Here is a 15,213-nt window from a genome sequence, read left to right on the forward strand (position 1 = left end):
CTTTGTAGCCCAGGCTGGTCTCAAACTTGCAACGATCCTCCTGCCTCAGCCTCCCGAGTGCTGGGATTACAGGCGAGCGCCACCACGCACGGCTATTTAAGGAAACTGGAAAGCTGTATTTTAAATTAAAGACAAGCAATTTGAGATATTTAACAACTCATAAGGACCAAACAAAACAAGTATAAAGTAAAGAGCCTGGACTCAGCCAGCCGTGGTGGCGCATACCTGTGATCCCAGTCAGAGGCTGAGGCAGGAGGAGCACTTTGAGTTTGAGGCCAGCCTGGGCTAAGTAGTAAGACGCTGTCTCAAAAAAACAAACAAAAAAAGAGCCTGGGCTAAGGTTGGAAGTGTAGCTCAGAGCCTGGCATGTGAGGCCCTGACTTCCATCCCCAGCAATGTAAAAAACAAACAAACAAACAAAAAACAAAACGGGCTTTAAAATAGAAGGGCTTTTTTTTTTTTTTTTTTTTTTTTTTTTTCGGTACTGGGGATCAAACTCACGACCTTGCACTTGCCAGGCAGGCGCTTATGCCACTGAGATATATCGCCAGCCCCTAAAATAGAAGTTTGTGCGCCAGCTGTACTACTTAATGCTTTGTCCTTAACCTGACCACCTTTCTGGACCTCATTTTTCTTATCTGTAAAGGGGTGGTAATTCTAGCACATATTTGTAGTGTGTAACCTATGGCCCACCTTTTCCCGTGGTTTTTTTTTTTTTTTTTTGGTCCAGTATTGGGGTATTATATATAAGGATGTTCTACCACTGACCTATAGCCCTTTTTATTTTTACTTTATTTTACTTATTTTTGTTTTGTTTTTTGAGACAGGGTCTTGCTATCTAGCTCAAGGTGTCCTTGAATTTACTATGTAGTCCAGGCTGGTCTCAAACTCATGGTGATCCTCCTGCCTCAGCCTCCCCAGTGCTGAGATTATAGGCATGTAGCACCTCATCTAGGATTTTTATTTTTTAAAATTTTGAGTCAGGGTCTCAAACTTAGGTTGCCCTAGCTAGCTTCAAACTTGTGATCTTCCTTCCTCTGCCTCTCAAGTAGTGCCTTGATGCCCAGGTTTTTGGTTTTTTTCTGAGACAGGGTCTTACTATGGTGTTCTGCCTGGCCAGGTGTGGTGGCACATCCCTGTAATCCCAGTGAACTACACAGGGAGACAGTGTCGGAAAAAACAAAACAAAACCAAAGTAGTTCAGACTGGTCTCAAAGTTACTGTATGTCCAGGATGGCCTTAAACTTGTGGTGATCCTCCTGCCTCAGCTTCCCGAGTGCTGGGATTATAAGTGTGTGCCACCAAGCCTGGCTGATATCTCACATTTTAAAAAATTATAATAAAATATTTTACAAGGAAGCTTTGTTACTCATATACAGTAACTTTATTTATTTATTTTTGAGACAGGGTCTCTCTGTGCAGTTCAGGCTGGCCTTGAACTCACTTTGTAGCCCAGGCTGACCTCAAACTCTCAACGATCCTCCTGACTCAGCTTCCCGAGTGCTGAGATTACAGGCCAGGCGTGTGCCTCCACGCCCAGCTTTGTTTTTTCAGAGAAGGTCTTGCTGTGCAGTTCAGGCTGGATTTAAATTTATGATGTATCCCAGGCTGGCCTGGAATCAGAGATCTTCCTCCCTCAGTATCCTTAGTACCAGGATTACAGGTGTGACCCACCACACCTGGCTAAGTAATAAAAAGTATTTAAAATTCAGAAGGGATAAAAGGGTCAGGTATGGTGGCACATGCCTATGATCCCAGTTCTTGGGAGGCTGAGACAGGATTGCAAGTTCAAGGGGCTGGGGATTTAGCTCAGCGGCATGGCACCTGCCTGGCAAGGGCAAGGTTGTGAGTTTGATTTCCGGTACCGGACAAAAACCAAAAAAAAAAAAAAAAAAAAAGGATTGCAAGTTCAAGCCCAGCCTGGGCAATTTAGCAATTTAGTGAGACCTTGTCTCAAAATAAAAAATAGCTGGGCATGGTGGCCAACACCTGTAATCCCCTTGGGAGGATGAGGCAGGAGGATCACTGCAAGTCCTAGGTCAGCCTGGACTGCATAGTGAGTTCAAACCCCGCCTGAACTACATAGAGAAATCCTATCTCAAAACAACAAAACAAAACAAAACAAAAATCTGGGCGTATAGCTCAGTGCGGTCAGTACTGAAAGAAAAAAAAAAGAAAAGAAAAAATAAAGTCAGTTATGATGGCACAGACCTGTAATCCTCGAACTCTGGAGACTGAAGCAGGGTGATCACTGTGAATTCAAGGCCAGCCTGGACAACATAGGGAGTCTCTGTCTCAAAAAACTGAAAGGAAAACAAAAAATTGAGGATGTGTGGCTCAGGCCATGTGCACTGGGAACAAGGTACAATAATGAGAGTTCTCCAGATCAGCCTCCAGTGGAGTATATTATGTATTAGAAGATTAGGTGATAAAAGTGCACTAATTTAGCCAGACCTGGTGGCACACACCTGTAATCCCAGCTTTCTCTGGAGGCTGAGACAGGAGGATTGGAAGTTCAAGCCCAGCTTGGATGACATAGTGAGATCCTCCTGTCTCAACAAAACAAAAACAAACAAACAAAACCCCCCACTAATTTGAAGCTTACATATATTATATTCTTAAAATTCACATTAATCACAGGAATTACTTAGAACCTTGACCCACATAAAGAGCTCTTTGGGAAGGACAATTTTATGACTAACATTGTTTAGCGTTGTCAGAGCATAGTGCTAATAAAAAGCAGACCTACCCAGTTTCACTAACGTTTTAAAATCCTCTCCAGACAATGCAGGCCTTATATTTTGCACATAGTCAGGGCGTCACCACCCTCACCTGATTCACCTCTGCCTTAGGCCACCAATTTTGGAGCTGAGGTTAAGACGATCCCAAAGGCTCCTTCTAAAGCTGGCATCCATGATCTGCCGGCCTGAGCTCTCCACCAGGTATCTGACAGCAGAGTGAGTCAGGCCGTTTCTCTAAACCTCAGTTTCCCTCCCTGGAAGGGGGACCATAAAGCCCCTCCTTACCCCTGTGAGGGCTGCAGGCGGCGCTGTGAAGATTCCCTGGGAGAGGGAGGCACCGTGCAGGCACAGGTACATGGGTGGCAGCCTTGACAATACAGGTGACGACTTCCTGTGGGGCCACATAGAAGGTGCTCCCCGGGGAAGGAGAGCTAGGAGAGCTGAATGCTGCAAATCACTGAGTGTAATTGTTTCTTTCTTGGCTCAGAGGGGCAGGGCCCGATCACAAGGACCTGACTGCTTTGCTGCTGTGTAGAAGCCAATGGGCGGATCATGTCCCCACCCCAGGACGGTGGCCCAGGGGAAGCCTGCTGTGAGGAAGCCTGTGCTGGCTGCCACCTGTCCTCGGAGACACCCCAAAATGAGCTTACCTGCTTGGCTGGCGTCTGTCTCCCTGAGGAGAACATAAGTTGCTAGAGCAGGGGACGACAAACTTTGCTTCAGAAGAGCCAGCTAGTAAATATTTCAGGCTTTACAGGCCATATGGTCTCCGCCGCAACTATTCAACTCTGCTGTTGCAGTGAGAAACAGTGTAGACGATACATAAACGGAGCGTGGCCGTGTTCCAATAAAACTTTATTTATGGATACTGAGATCTGAATTGCATACACGTTTCCGTGTTGTGATAGTATTCGTCTCTTGATTTTTACATATTATTTAAAATTGTGAATACCGTTTTTAGTTTGCAGGTGTGCAGAAACAGGAGGCCAAAGCCAGACATGCTGGCACACACCTGTAGTCCCAGCACCCTGGGAGGATGAGGCAGGAGGGTGGCAAGTATGAACGTGGCTGGGGCAATTGAGTGACTTAGTAAGGTCCTGTCTCAAAAACAAAACAAAACAAAACAAAACAACAAAGGCTGGGCATGCAGGGCAGAGTTAAAGCTGGGCTCTCTCCCCATAATGCGAAAGCGCAGCACAACAGTAGGGCAGCTTTGGCCTGTGGGCCGCAGTCAGCTGACCCCTCCCCTAGACAGGGCGGCCTCCCTTTGTGCCCCTCATTGGACAGCCCTCCCATGCGCCGAGGGCCAGCCCTTCTGTCTTCTGCCTCCCCTCCAGGCTGCTCCCCTTCCCGTCCCTTCCTGCTGCTGTGTCACCTCTACTGTTGCCTCCTGCCTCTCTTGCTGGCAGCAACAAGGTTCTGTCTCAGCCCTGGTCTGTTCAGGAGCCTCCCGGTTAATCCCACTGCTTTGCTTTCTTGACTGTCTGTAGCCCCGGGACCGTCCCAGGTACAGGTTTTGTTCCTCCTATTCCTTTCCTTAGCCTCATTCTTTGGTGGTTATCTGTCTTGTTTTTGTTTTGTCATGTTTTTTTTTTTTGTTTTTTGTTTTTTGTCTTTTTGAGACAGGGTCTCGCTATGCAGTTCAGGCTGGCCTTGAACTCACTATGGAGCCCAGGCTGGCCTTGAACTCACAGTGATCCTCCTGCCTCAGCCTCCGAGTGCTGGATTACAGATGTGTACCACTATGCCCAGCTAGTCTCATTCTTTACCAGCCCCATGATCACAGTGACAGTTCCGTCAAGTCAAGGCTTTTCTCCCCTCTTCATCCCACGCCAATGGAGGACCCACCCCAGTGAGCCAGGCCGAACGCTCCTGCCTCCCCATCTGCAGGGGAAAGAATGTGGAATGAAGGAAGAGTTGGGCTTTTTTCCACTCAGTACCTGTCACATGCTAGGTACTGTGGAGGTGTGTTCTTGCCTGATGTCGCTCAGTACTCCTAACTCGCCCTGAAAACATGCAGAAAATGGTGCTCAGAGAGGGTAACGGAAATACCCAGTCACATAGCTAGGAGGCGGCAGAGCCAGCATTCGAACTCAGGTTTGCACAACGTGGTTCACAAGTATATTCCAGGGGCCTGCACTGTATCAGGTGCATCCAGGTATCCAGCCATGACCAACATGGACCGGTGCTGCCTCTCAGCTCCGTGGGGGAAACAGACAGGACAGCGATGTGGTTGCCGGGGCAGGCGTGCCGTGACAGGAAGCCCGGGAGGGTTGCAAGCCTGGGCCTGATACCACACTGTCCCTCGTACCCAGATGGGGTGGTCTAGAGCCCTTGCCCCATCCTGCAGCGCTGCTCCCCACTGTCTACTCACCGAGCACCCTGTGCTCCCTTCCGGCTTTTGGGTCTGAGTGATGGGAGTGTCCAGCCAGCTGCAGTATTTACTCACTGTCTGACCACGGGCCATCCTCAGTTTTCTCATCTGGAAAAGGGGAGCAGTAACTTGTGTCTCAGGGCCTTGTTGGGGTCACTTGCTAACTTGCTGCCTGAGAAACACGCTGCTCCAGGCAGGCCATAGAGTTTTTCTCATAAGCCCTTGTGCCTGTGACTGTGGCTTTTTTTTTAATTATTGGTACAATTTAGATATACATGACAATAACATTCATCATAGGAATGTGTACCTGTGCATTATATATCTTGCTTCCTCTTTTTTCCCACCCCCCTTGCTTTTCTTCAACTCCTCTTCCCCTCCTTGTTTACAAAAGCTTGGTTTCAGTTTTTTCCCTTCTTTTTTATTTTTTTTCTTTTTTTTTTTTTATTTTTTGGTTTTTCTCCGGTCCCAGGAATCAAACTCATGACCTTGCGCTTGCCAGGCAGGCACTGTGCCGCTGAGCTAAATCCCCAGCCCCCTTATTTTTTTTCTTCTTCCTCCTTTCCCCTCCCCTCCCCGCTTGTTTCCCTTCTCATTTGAACATTTTCTTCCCATTTTCCAATATCTATTACATATTTTAGTCCTTATTTACACTTTTGGTCTCTCACACCAAAAAAATGTGGTATTTAAACATGTGTATCCATTTATTTCACTTAAGAGTGTGGTCTCAAGATGCATCCATTTAGCTAGGAATGCCTCAAGCTTATTCTTTAGGGCAGAGTAGTACTCCACTATATTAAAAAAACCCCACAACTTCTTTATCCATTCATGGGTTGATGGGCATTTGGACTGTTTCCAAGATTTAGCTATTACAAACTGTGCCACTATAAACATGGGTGTGCATATGTTACTGTGGTATGACAGTTTTGTTTTATTTGTTTGTTTGTTTGTTTGAGACAGATTCTCGCTGCATAGTCCAGGCTATCCTTAAACTCACTATATAGCCCAGGCTGGCCTTGAACTCTCAGTGATCCTCCTGCCTTAGTCTCCTGACTTCTGGGATTACAGGCGTGCGCCACCATGCCATGCCCAACTTGGTATGATGTTTTTAATTCTTTCAGAAAGATACCAAGAAGGGGAATAGTGAGTCAAATGGAACCTGTGGTTTTAGTTTTTTGAGGAATCTCCACACTGATTTCCACATGGTTGCACCAGTCTACGCTCCCACCAACAGTGGAGAAGGGTTCCTTTTTCCCCACAGCCCCGATAGCATTTGTTATTGGTTGATTTCTTGACAATAGCCATTCTTTCTGGAGTGAGATGCAATCTCAGCATTGTTTTGATTTGCATTGCTCAAATACCCAGTGATGCTGAACATTTTTCATATATTTATTTGCCATTTCTAGCCAAGTGTGGTGGTGCATTCCTGTAATCCCGGCACTTAAGAAACCGAGGCAGGAGGATTGCTTTGAGTTCAATGCCAACCTGAACTACATAGCAAGACCCTGTCTCAAAAAAACAAAAAGAAATTATTTGCCATATCTATTTTATCTGAGAAGTTGTCTATTTATTTCAGATGCCCATTTTTGGATTGGATATTTAAATTGGGGGATCTGATTTTTTTTTAGTTCTTTATATATTCTAGATAGTAGTCTTTTGTCTGAGGAACAGCTGGCAATTTTTTTTCACACACTGTGAGTTGTCTCTTCACTCTGTTGGGGGTTTCTCTTGCTGTGCAAAAACTTTTTCATAAGATGAGATCCTAGTTGTTGATTCTTTTTTGTGATATTTTCTGTGCAATTGAGTTTTGTTCATAAAGTATTTGCCTACACCAATGTCTTCAAGAGTTCTAGCTATTCTATCTTCCAGCAGATTCCAGCAGATTTAGTGTTGTTTTAGTGGTTTGCTTGTTTATTTTTCTTTCTGAGACAAGGTCTCGCTATGTAGTTCAGGTTAGCCTGGACTCACTGTGTAGCCCAGGTTGGCCTCAAACTCACAGTGATCCTCCTGCCTCAGTCTCCCAAGTGCTGGGATTACAAGCGTGCACCACCATACCTGGCTGTAGTGTTTCTTTTTTTTTTTTTTTTTTTTTTTTTTTGGTTTTTCTCCGGTACCTGGAACCGAACTCACGACCTTGCGCTTGCCAGGCAGGCACTTTTGCCGCTGAGCTAAATCCCCAGCCCCGTGTTTCTGTTTTAATATTTAGATCTTTGACTCATTTATATTTTAGTTTAGTGCGTGGTGAAAAATATGGGTCTACTTTTAATCTGTGGAAACCCGGTTTTTCTAGCACTATTTACTAAATAGGCTGTCTTTCTTCCAGTGAAGGTGTTTGACCGCTTCGTCAAAGATAAGGTGGCTGAGGGTTTTTGGAGTTGTTTCTGAATCTTCTAATCTGTTCCACTGATCATTGGTTCTTTTTCAGATAGGGTCTTGCTATGCAGTTCAGGTTGGCTTTGAGCTCACTTTGTAGCCCAGGCTGGCCTCAAACTCACGAAGATTCTCCTGCCTCAGCCTCCCGAGTGCTGGAGTTACAGGTGTGCGCCACCATGCCCAGCCAATACTGTGCTGCTTTTTTTTTTTATCATAGTAGCTTTGTAGTATAATTTCTTTCTTCTTTTTTTTTTTTTTTTTTTTTTTTTTTTTCCGGTACTGGGAATCGAACTCATGATCTTGCACTTGCCAGGCAGGCACTGTGCCGCTGAGCTAAATCCCCAGCCCCCACTTGTGGTTTCAAATGAATTTTAGGATTATTTTCTCTAATTCTGTGAGATATTCTATTGGTATTTTTATTAGGATTGTATTAAACATGTACAACAATTTTGGCAGTATGGCCATTTTCACTGTGTTGGTCCTCCCTACCCAAGAACAAAGGGAGTCTTTCCATTTTCTGATGTCCTCTTCAGTCTCCTTTTTCATAGTACTGTAGTTTTCTTTCTCTTTTCTTTCTTTTCTTTTTTTTCTTCTTTTTTTTTGGTCTTTTTGAGACAAGGTTTTGCTATGCAGTTCAGACTGGCCTTGAACTCACTTTGTAGCCCAGACTGGTCTCAAACTCACAATGATCCTCCTGCCTCAGCCTCCCGAGTGCTGGGATTACAAGAGTGTGCCACCACGTCTAGCAGTTACTAAATATAGAAGTCTTGGTGGACTTTTTGTGGGTCTTCTATGTAGAGTATCATGTCATCCATAAATAATGATAATTTAACTTCTACCTTTCCTATCTTCATTCCTTTTATTTCTTTCTCTTGTCTAATTGCTCTGGCTAATGTTTCCAGAACTATATTGAATAAGAGTGGTGACAGTGGACAACCTTGTACTGTTCCTGATTTTAGAGTGAAAGCTTTCCATTTCTCTCCCTTTAGTATGATGTTGGTGATTGGTTTGTCATAGATGGCTTTGATCCGATTGAGATAAAGACCATCTAATCCCTTTTTCTGTAGTGTGCGCGTGTGTGCAGGTGTGTGTGTGCACGTGCACATGTGTGTGGTGCTGGGGATTGAACCCAGGGCCTTGTGCGTGCAAGGAAAGAGCTCTACCACTAAACCACATCACCAGCCCAACCCTCCTTTTTTTTATTTTTTTATTTTTTTTGTCTTTTTGAGACAGGGTCTTGCTATGCAGTTCAGGCTGGCCTTGAGCTCACTTAGTAGCTCAGGCTGGTCTCAAACTCACAACGATCCTCCTGCCTCAGCCTCCTGAGTGCTGGGACCACGCCCACGCCCAGCTCTGGCCATTGATTTCCAATTTTATTGTACTATTGTCTGATACTATGCATGTGCATGGGATAATTTCAATTCCCTTCCATTTACTTGAGCATGTTCTGTGAGCTCATATTTGGTTTGTTTTGGGGAATGTGCTGTGTGCAGCTGAGATGTCTACAGTGTTCCACCCCACAACATCAGAATACACATTCTTCTTTTTTTTTTTTGTCTTTTTGAGACAGGGTCTTTCTATGCGGTTAAGGTTGGCCTTGAGCTCACTTTGTAGTCCAGGCTGGCCTCGAACTCACAAGGATCCTCCTGCCTCAGCCTCCCAAGTGCTGGGATTACAGGGATGTGCCACCTCGCCCAGTGTTCTGATATTTTTTTATTTTTTTGTCTAGTTGATCTATTCGTGACAGTGTGGTATTGTGGTCTCCCATTACAATTGTATTAGTGCTTATTTGATTTTTCATGTCTGCTAATATTTGTTTTATATAGTTGGGGGTGCTGGTATTTGGTACATATATATTTATGATGGTTAACTCTTCCTCTTGGATTGTTCCTTTAACAGGTATATAGTGACCTTCTTTGTCTCTCTTAATCAGTCTTGGCTTGAAATCCACTTTATCTGCAAATAGAATAGCTACCCCTGCTCTTTTCCAGGTTCCTGTCACATGAAGTATTGCTTTCCATCCTTTGACTTTCAGTCCATGAATTTCGGGGGCTGGGGATTTAGCTTAGTGGTACAGCGCTTGCCTGGCAAGTGTGAGGTTGTGAGTTTGATTTCCGGTACCAAAAAAAAAAAAAAAAAAAAAAAAAAAAAAAAAAAAAAGAAGAAGAAGAAAACCAAATCAGTCTATGAATTTCTTTTTTTTTTTTTCCGGTACTGGGAATTGAACTCACCATGTCATGCTTGCCAGGCAGGTGCTGTGCCACTGAGCTAAATCCCCAGCCCTGAATTTCCTTTTGAATTAACTGTGTTTCTTGTATGCAGCATACTGTTGGATCTTGTTTCTTGATCCATTCTGCCAGGCTGCTGCTTTTGAGTGCTCAATTGAGGCCATAAACATTGATGGCTGCATTGATGGGTATGCATTGAATTATCTTTGTCATGTTATTTTCTGCTGTTGGTTCCCTTTTTTTCCCCTCTGTTTTTTTGGTACTGGGAATCAAACTTTTGGGGTTTATGGAGTTGTAATCCCCACTATCACTTTCTAAAATGCCCTTCAGAACATTCTGGAATGCTAGTTTGGTGGTCATGAATTTCTTCAGGTGTTCTTTGTCATGGAACTATCTTATTTCTCCATCAATTTTGAAAGATAGTTTTGCAGGGCACATCAATCTGAGTTGGAGGTTTTCTTTTAGGACTTAGAATAAATCACTCTGAGCTCTCCTTGACTTGAGAGTTTGTATTGAGAAGTCTGCTGTGATTCTGATGGGCTTTCTTTTATATGTGATTTGTTTCTTTTCTCTAACAGCTTTTAATATTCTGTTGTTGTGTTGAATTTCTGGAATTTTAACTATTATATACCTTGGTGTAGATTTTTTTGATTAGACAATTGGAGTTCTATATGCCTCACTATGTCAAATTCTTTTTCCCTGCCAGGGAGGTTTTCTGTCATGACATATGTGAACATTTTTTTTCTGTGTTTGTGCTATCTTCTGCTTTTTCTTTTTTCTTTTTTTTTTTTTGGTCTTTTTGAGGCAAGGACTCGCAATGATCCTCCTGCCTCAGCCTCCCGAGTGCTGGGATTACAGGCATGTGCCACCATGTCTAGAGCAGAATATATTTATTGAGGGAAAGAAAGCTTCTGTCCAAGAGAGGGACAGAAGGGGGGCCCGAGTGGGTTAACACTCTGATTTTCTTTGACTCTGATCAATCTTATGTTATTTTTCACCAGGCATGGTAGCACACACCCATAATCCCAGCTCAGGAGGCCAAGACAGGAGGATTGCTGGGAGCTGAAGGCCAGCCTGGACTATAAAGCAAGTTCAAGTCCAGCCTGAACTGTAAAGCGAGACCTTGTCTCAAAAAGACCAAGAAGAAAAAGGGAAAAAAATCCACTTCGAGGCATGCCTATGCTGTTACTGGTAGACAAAGTGGGCAGGCAGATCACAGATCCATATTAATTAATCCCAGCAAGCCAACTATAGATTTTCAGCAGGTAGTGGATAATCCCAGCAAGCTTGCACCTTTAATTCCACCGAAGTTCTGGCTGGTTTTTGACTGTGAGGCTTGAACCTGATTTATTCAGCCTGCAACATTCTGTGTGTCTCTCGCTGGTTTGAATTTGGCTCCCTGCTGGCTTGAACTCAGCTCCTTTTATTGATTTTAACTCAGTTCTGCCTCACCCTGACACTGGGAGCTGCTATATGGAGCCTGCCTAAAGCTGCTCTGAACTCAGCTGGCCCCTCTCCAAAATTGCCACCAGCCAATCCCCCTCTTCTGTGTGTAGCGGGTGCCTGAAGCCAGATAACTCATCAGCCAGTGCAGTCCACTGTGTCCCCTGCTACATTCCATTGGTGTGTTTTGCCGTGGAAGCCTCTGGGGGGTGCCAGTAGTCACCATGCATCTGTAGGTTCAAGTGGCCTACCCATGGGGTCAAGGCTCAGAGTGAAAGCCACCTCCTTCTTCTGTGCTGAGATCTCTGTCTTTGCTCTCCCCATGGACTTCTCTGAGTTGCAGGGACCCATTTCCCTTCTTCTTTTCTTCCTCACGTTGCTATATTCCAGTGTCTGGACACCAAATCTTGGAGAGGCTGTTTCTCTGGTGTTCACCACTCCGCCATCTTCCTGGAAATCTGGTGACTATTATTTAAATACTTGGTCCAGTTGTAATTGCTGTTAAAGGTCACTGCCATTCTGATTATTCACTTCACCTTGTTCTACCTGCTACCAGGAGACACGGGAACCAAGACCACTTTTTTGCTGAAAGGCCAAGAAAAAAGGACAGACTGGCCCTCGGGTCCAACCAGACCCTGTGTTCCTGAGCTCTATAGCAAACACAGCCAGGTTGTAGCAGAGGGACCCAAACCCAGCCCTCAGCCCATCATTCCAGTCCCTGCTCCCTGCCAGAGTAACCTCTTCAACCAGGTACAGATAAAAAACTCACTATATCCAGCAAGGCCTTTCACACTCATGAGTCATTTCACAAACACCACCCAGAACAGCCTGTTCTAACCCAAGTATTGTTACTTTCATTAATATCCCACACATGGATCAGAGCATCTCAGCACATGGGGTTATACTGGGTCTGAGTCACAGTTTGCCATTTTATAGCTGTGTAATGTTGGACATCTCTCTCAGCCTATTTTATTTTTAAAAAGTGGCTGGGTGTGGTGGCACTTGGGAGGCTGAGGTAGGAGGACTGTCATGGGTTTGAGGCCAGCCTGGAACACATAGTGAGATCCTGTCTCAAAAAAACAAAAACACAAACAAATTGTTTGGGGGTGTGTGGTGCTGGGGATGGAACTGAGGCCTTGCATGTGCTAAGTACATGCTGTACCACTAAGCCATGGCCCTTCCCCAGCCCCTCACATGGTCTCTAGCTTCTACATACCAGCTATTATGTCAGGCTCCAAGATGGAAGGCAGAACCACTCCAGCTTTCCCACCTCTTCCCCGGGGCCACCACACAGCCTAATTCTCCTCCTCCTATCACTTACTGTGGCTGGCTGCAAGCTGGACACTTGGCACCTGTGTATAATCTCTTTGGAGCCCTGAGTAGGATTACTTGATTTAACAAATCAAAAACTCAGATCTCCATTTAAATTCAGGTTTTCAGAAAAAACAGAAGACAATCATTCGTTATTTATTTATTTATTTATTTATTGGTCTTTTTTGAGACAGGGCCTCCCTATGCAGTTCAGGCTGGCCTTGAGCTCACTTTATAGCCCAGGCTGGTCTCGAACTCCCAACAATCCTCCTGCCTCAGCCTCCCAAGTGCTGGGATCACAGGCGCACCACCACACCAGGCGATAATCATTAGTTGAAGTATGTTCACATATCACACGCCCAGCCCTGGGCAGCAGGAGTCGCGACATGGCAAACTGCTTCCAGGAACTGAACAGGCCAGAGTGACACTGATGTTGGCAATCAATGTCCCTGGGGTCCAGGCTGCCTCTGCTGTAGTCCTTACCTGTCCTCAGCAAGGTATGGGGTGTGAGTGGACCACAGAATGAACTCTGGGGCCAGGCTGTGAGGTTGTCTCTTGGTTTTGTTCTTCTCCAGCTGTGTAACCCAGGAGGGAACTACAGAATGAGACACTTAGCTGCTCTGTCCTCAGTGCCTCATCTGTATAGGGGGTGGATAACACCTGCTCATATAATGGTATAATACCATAAGGATACCATGATACAGGAAAAGTGCTTACAACAGTGCCTGTGTGAGCGTTAGCTGTAATTGTTGAATCACATCAGAGTGAATGCAAATTTCATGACAGCAAAGATTTTATTTTATTACTGCTATATCCTCAGCATTGATAATACATGTTCAGGAAGAGGGTCTCATGTGTAATTTATAGCCACACACAATTTGTTTGTTTCTTTTTGAAACAGGGTCTCACTATGCACTTCAGGCTGGCCTTGAGCTCACTTTGTAGTCCATAGCCATACATAATTAACTAAAATGAATTTAGTCATCATTATACCTCTGGTGTTTTGTTTTGTTTTGTGTTTTTGAGACAGAGTCTCACTATATAGCCCAGGCTAGCCTGGAACTGGTGATCCTCCTGCCTCAGCCTCCTGGGTGCAGGGATTATGGGTGTGCACAACCGCGCCCGGCCAGGAAAGGCTATTCTAGCTCGCGGTTTGGGTTCATGGTGGGCCGGTTCCACTGTGGTGAAGCAGGCGCATTCTGGTGAAAGCAAGCTGCTCACCTCATGGCAGCCGGGAAGGGGAAAGAGCCTAAGAAAAAGGTGCCAGGGACAAGATGAGGTCCCCACAATCACAGTCCCATGTCCCACTTTCTTCAACTAGGTCCCACCTCCTAAATTGCTGCTACCTCCCAATAATGCCAATCTCGCCATCAATGAAGTTAAAGCCTGCATGATCCAATCATCTTCCCAACCCTCCCCCGCCCTCCCCCCCCCTCAGCACATGAGACTTTGTAGGGACATTTTATTTTTATTTCTTTGAGATGGCCTTGTCGGGCTGGGGGTATAGCTCAGCGGCATAAGCGCCTGCCTGGCAAGCGCAAGGTCATGAGTTCAATTCCCGACACGGAAAAAAAAAAAAAAAAAAAGAGAGATAGGATCTTGTTATATAGTCCAGTCTGGCCTTGAACTGTTATGTAGCCCAGGCTGGTGTCAAACTGCGGATCTTCCTGCCTCGGCCTTCCCAGTGCTGGGATTATAGGCATACAGCATGACACCTGGTGGGGAAACACTTCAGATTTAAACTGTAACACATGCCCAGGACCAAAACAACAAAAAAGGAAACCATACACTGGTGAAGCCTGCTCTCAGAAGCTTTTATTTGATTTGATTTGATTTGATTTCAGGGTTGGGGAACCCAGGGCCTCTGAGGTGAGGGCTCTAATGCTGAGCTGCACCCTCAGCCCCAGTCCCACGGGGGAGGGAGATAAACAGGCCTTCCCAACCCCGTGCCTTAGAGCAGCTTTGCAGTAACTGACCAGTCTTCTGCCCGTGGAGCCAGCAAGCTCATCTCGTAGCTTCCTCACCTGTGAGTAAGTCTCACCACACCTGGGCCCCGAGACCTCTTTAGGTGGAGGCTGACTCTCCCGGGGGGAAATCCCTCTCCCTGGTCGTTCACCCCAAGTCCCAACAAGTGGCAGCGGATCCCGGAAGCCTGGACCCTGCCCTCCCCTCTGCGGCCCAAGCCCAAAGCTGTCCAGACCTGGGCCTGTAGCTGAGACGCCCTGTTCTGACCTGCTGCAGCGCCCTCGAGACAGGGCAAACCACACAGACTGCACAACTTGCGCATTAAAAAAATCACCCTGGGGGCGCTGTGGCCTCTGAAGGTGGCGACTGATCGTGGGAGCCTACCTGGGCTGGGGCACTGAGATCACCTGGGGAGCCCCTGCGGGCTTCCGTGCTGGGCGGAAACTGTAGAAGAGTGGAAGGGGGGGTCCCAGAGGTGAGGGCCAGAGGACAGCCGGACCCAGGCTCCCTTCAAGCCTCGCCTGGATCTGACCCGGGACACCCCGTGAATATGCCTGCGAAGGGTTGGGGGCAGGGGGCCAACCTCCTGCTGGCGGAGGAAGGAACATCTCGGTTGGGATTGCGAAGCAGCTGAGGCTTGGAAGAGAGGCGGCCCGGGCGGTGGTCTGCACAGGGCACCCGGCAGCCGCGGGGAGGAGCCAGCGGCACCTCTCTGGGCGGAGCCGAGCGCGGGCCGGGGGCTCGCGGTGGAGGCGGAGCCGGGCTCCCTGGCGGAGGGGCG

Source organism: Chinchilla lanigera, unplaced genomic scaffold (assembly GCF_000276665.1).
Source record: "Chinchilla lanigera isolate Chin_1 unplaced genomic scaffold, ChiLan1.0 scaffold00051, whole genome shotgun sequence".
Lineage (NCBI taxonomy): Eukaryota > Metazoa > Chordata > Mammalia > Rodentia > Chinchillidae > Chinchilla > Chinchilla lanigera.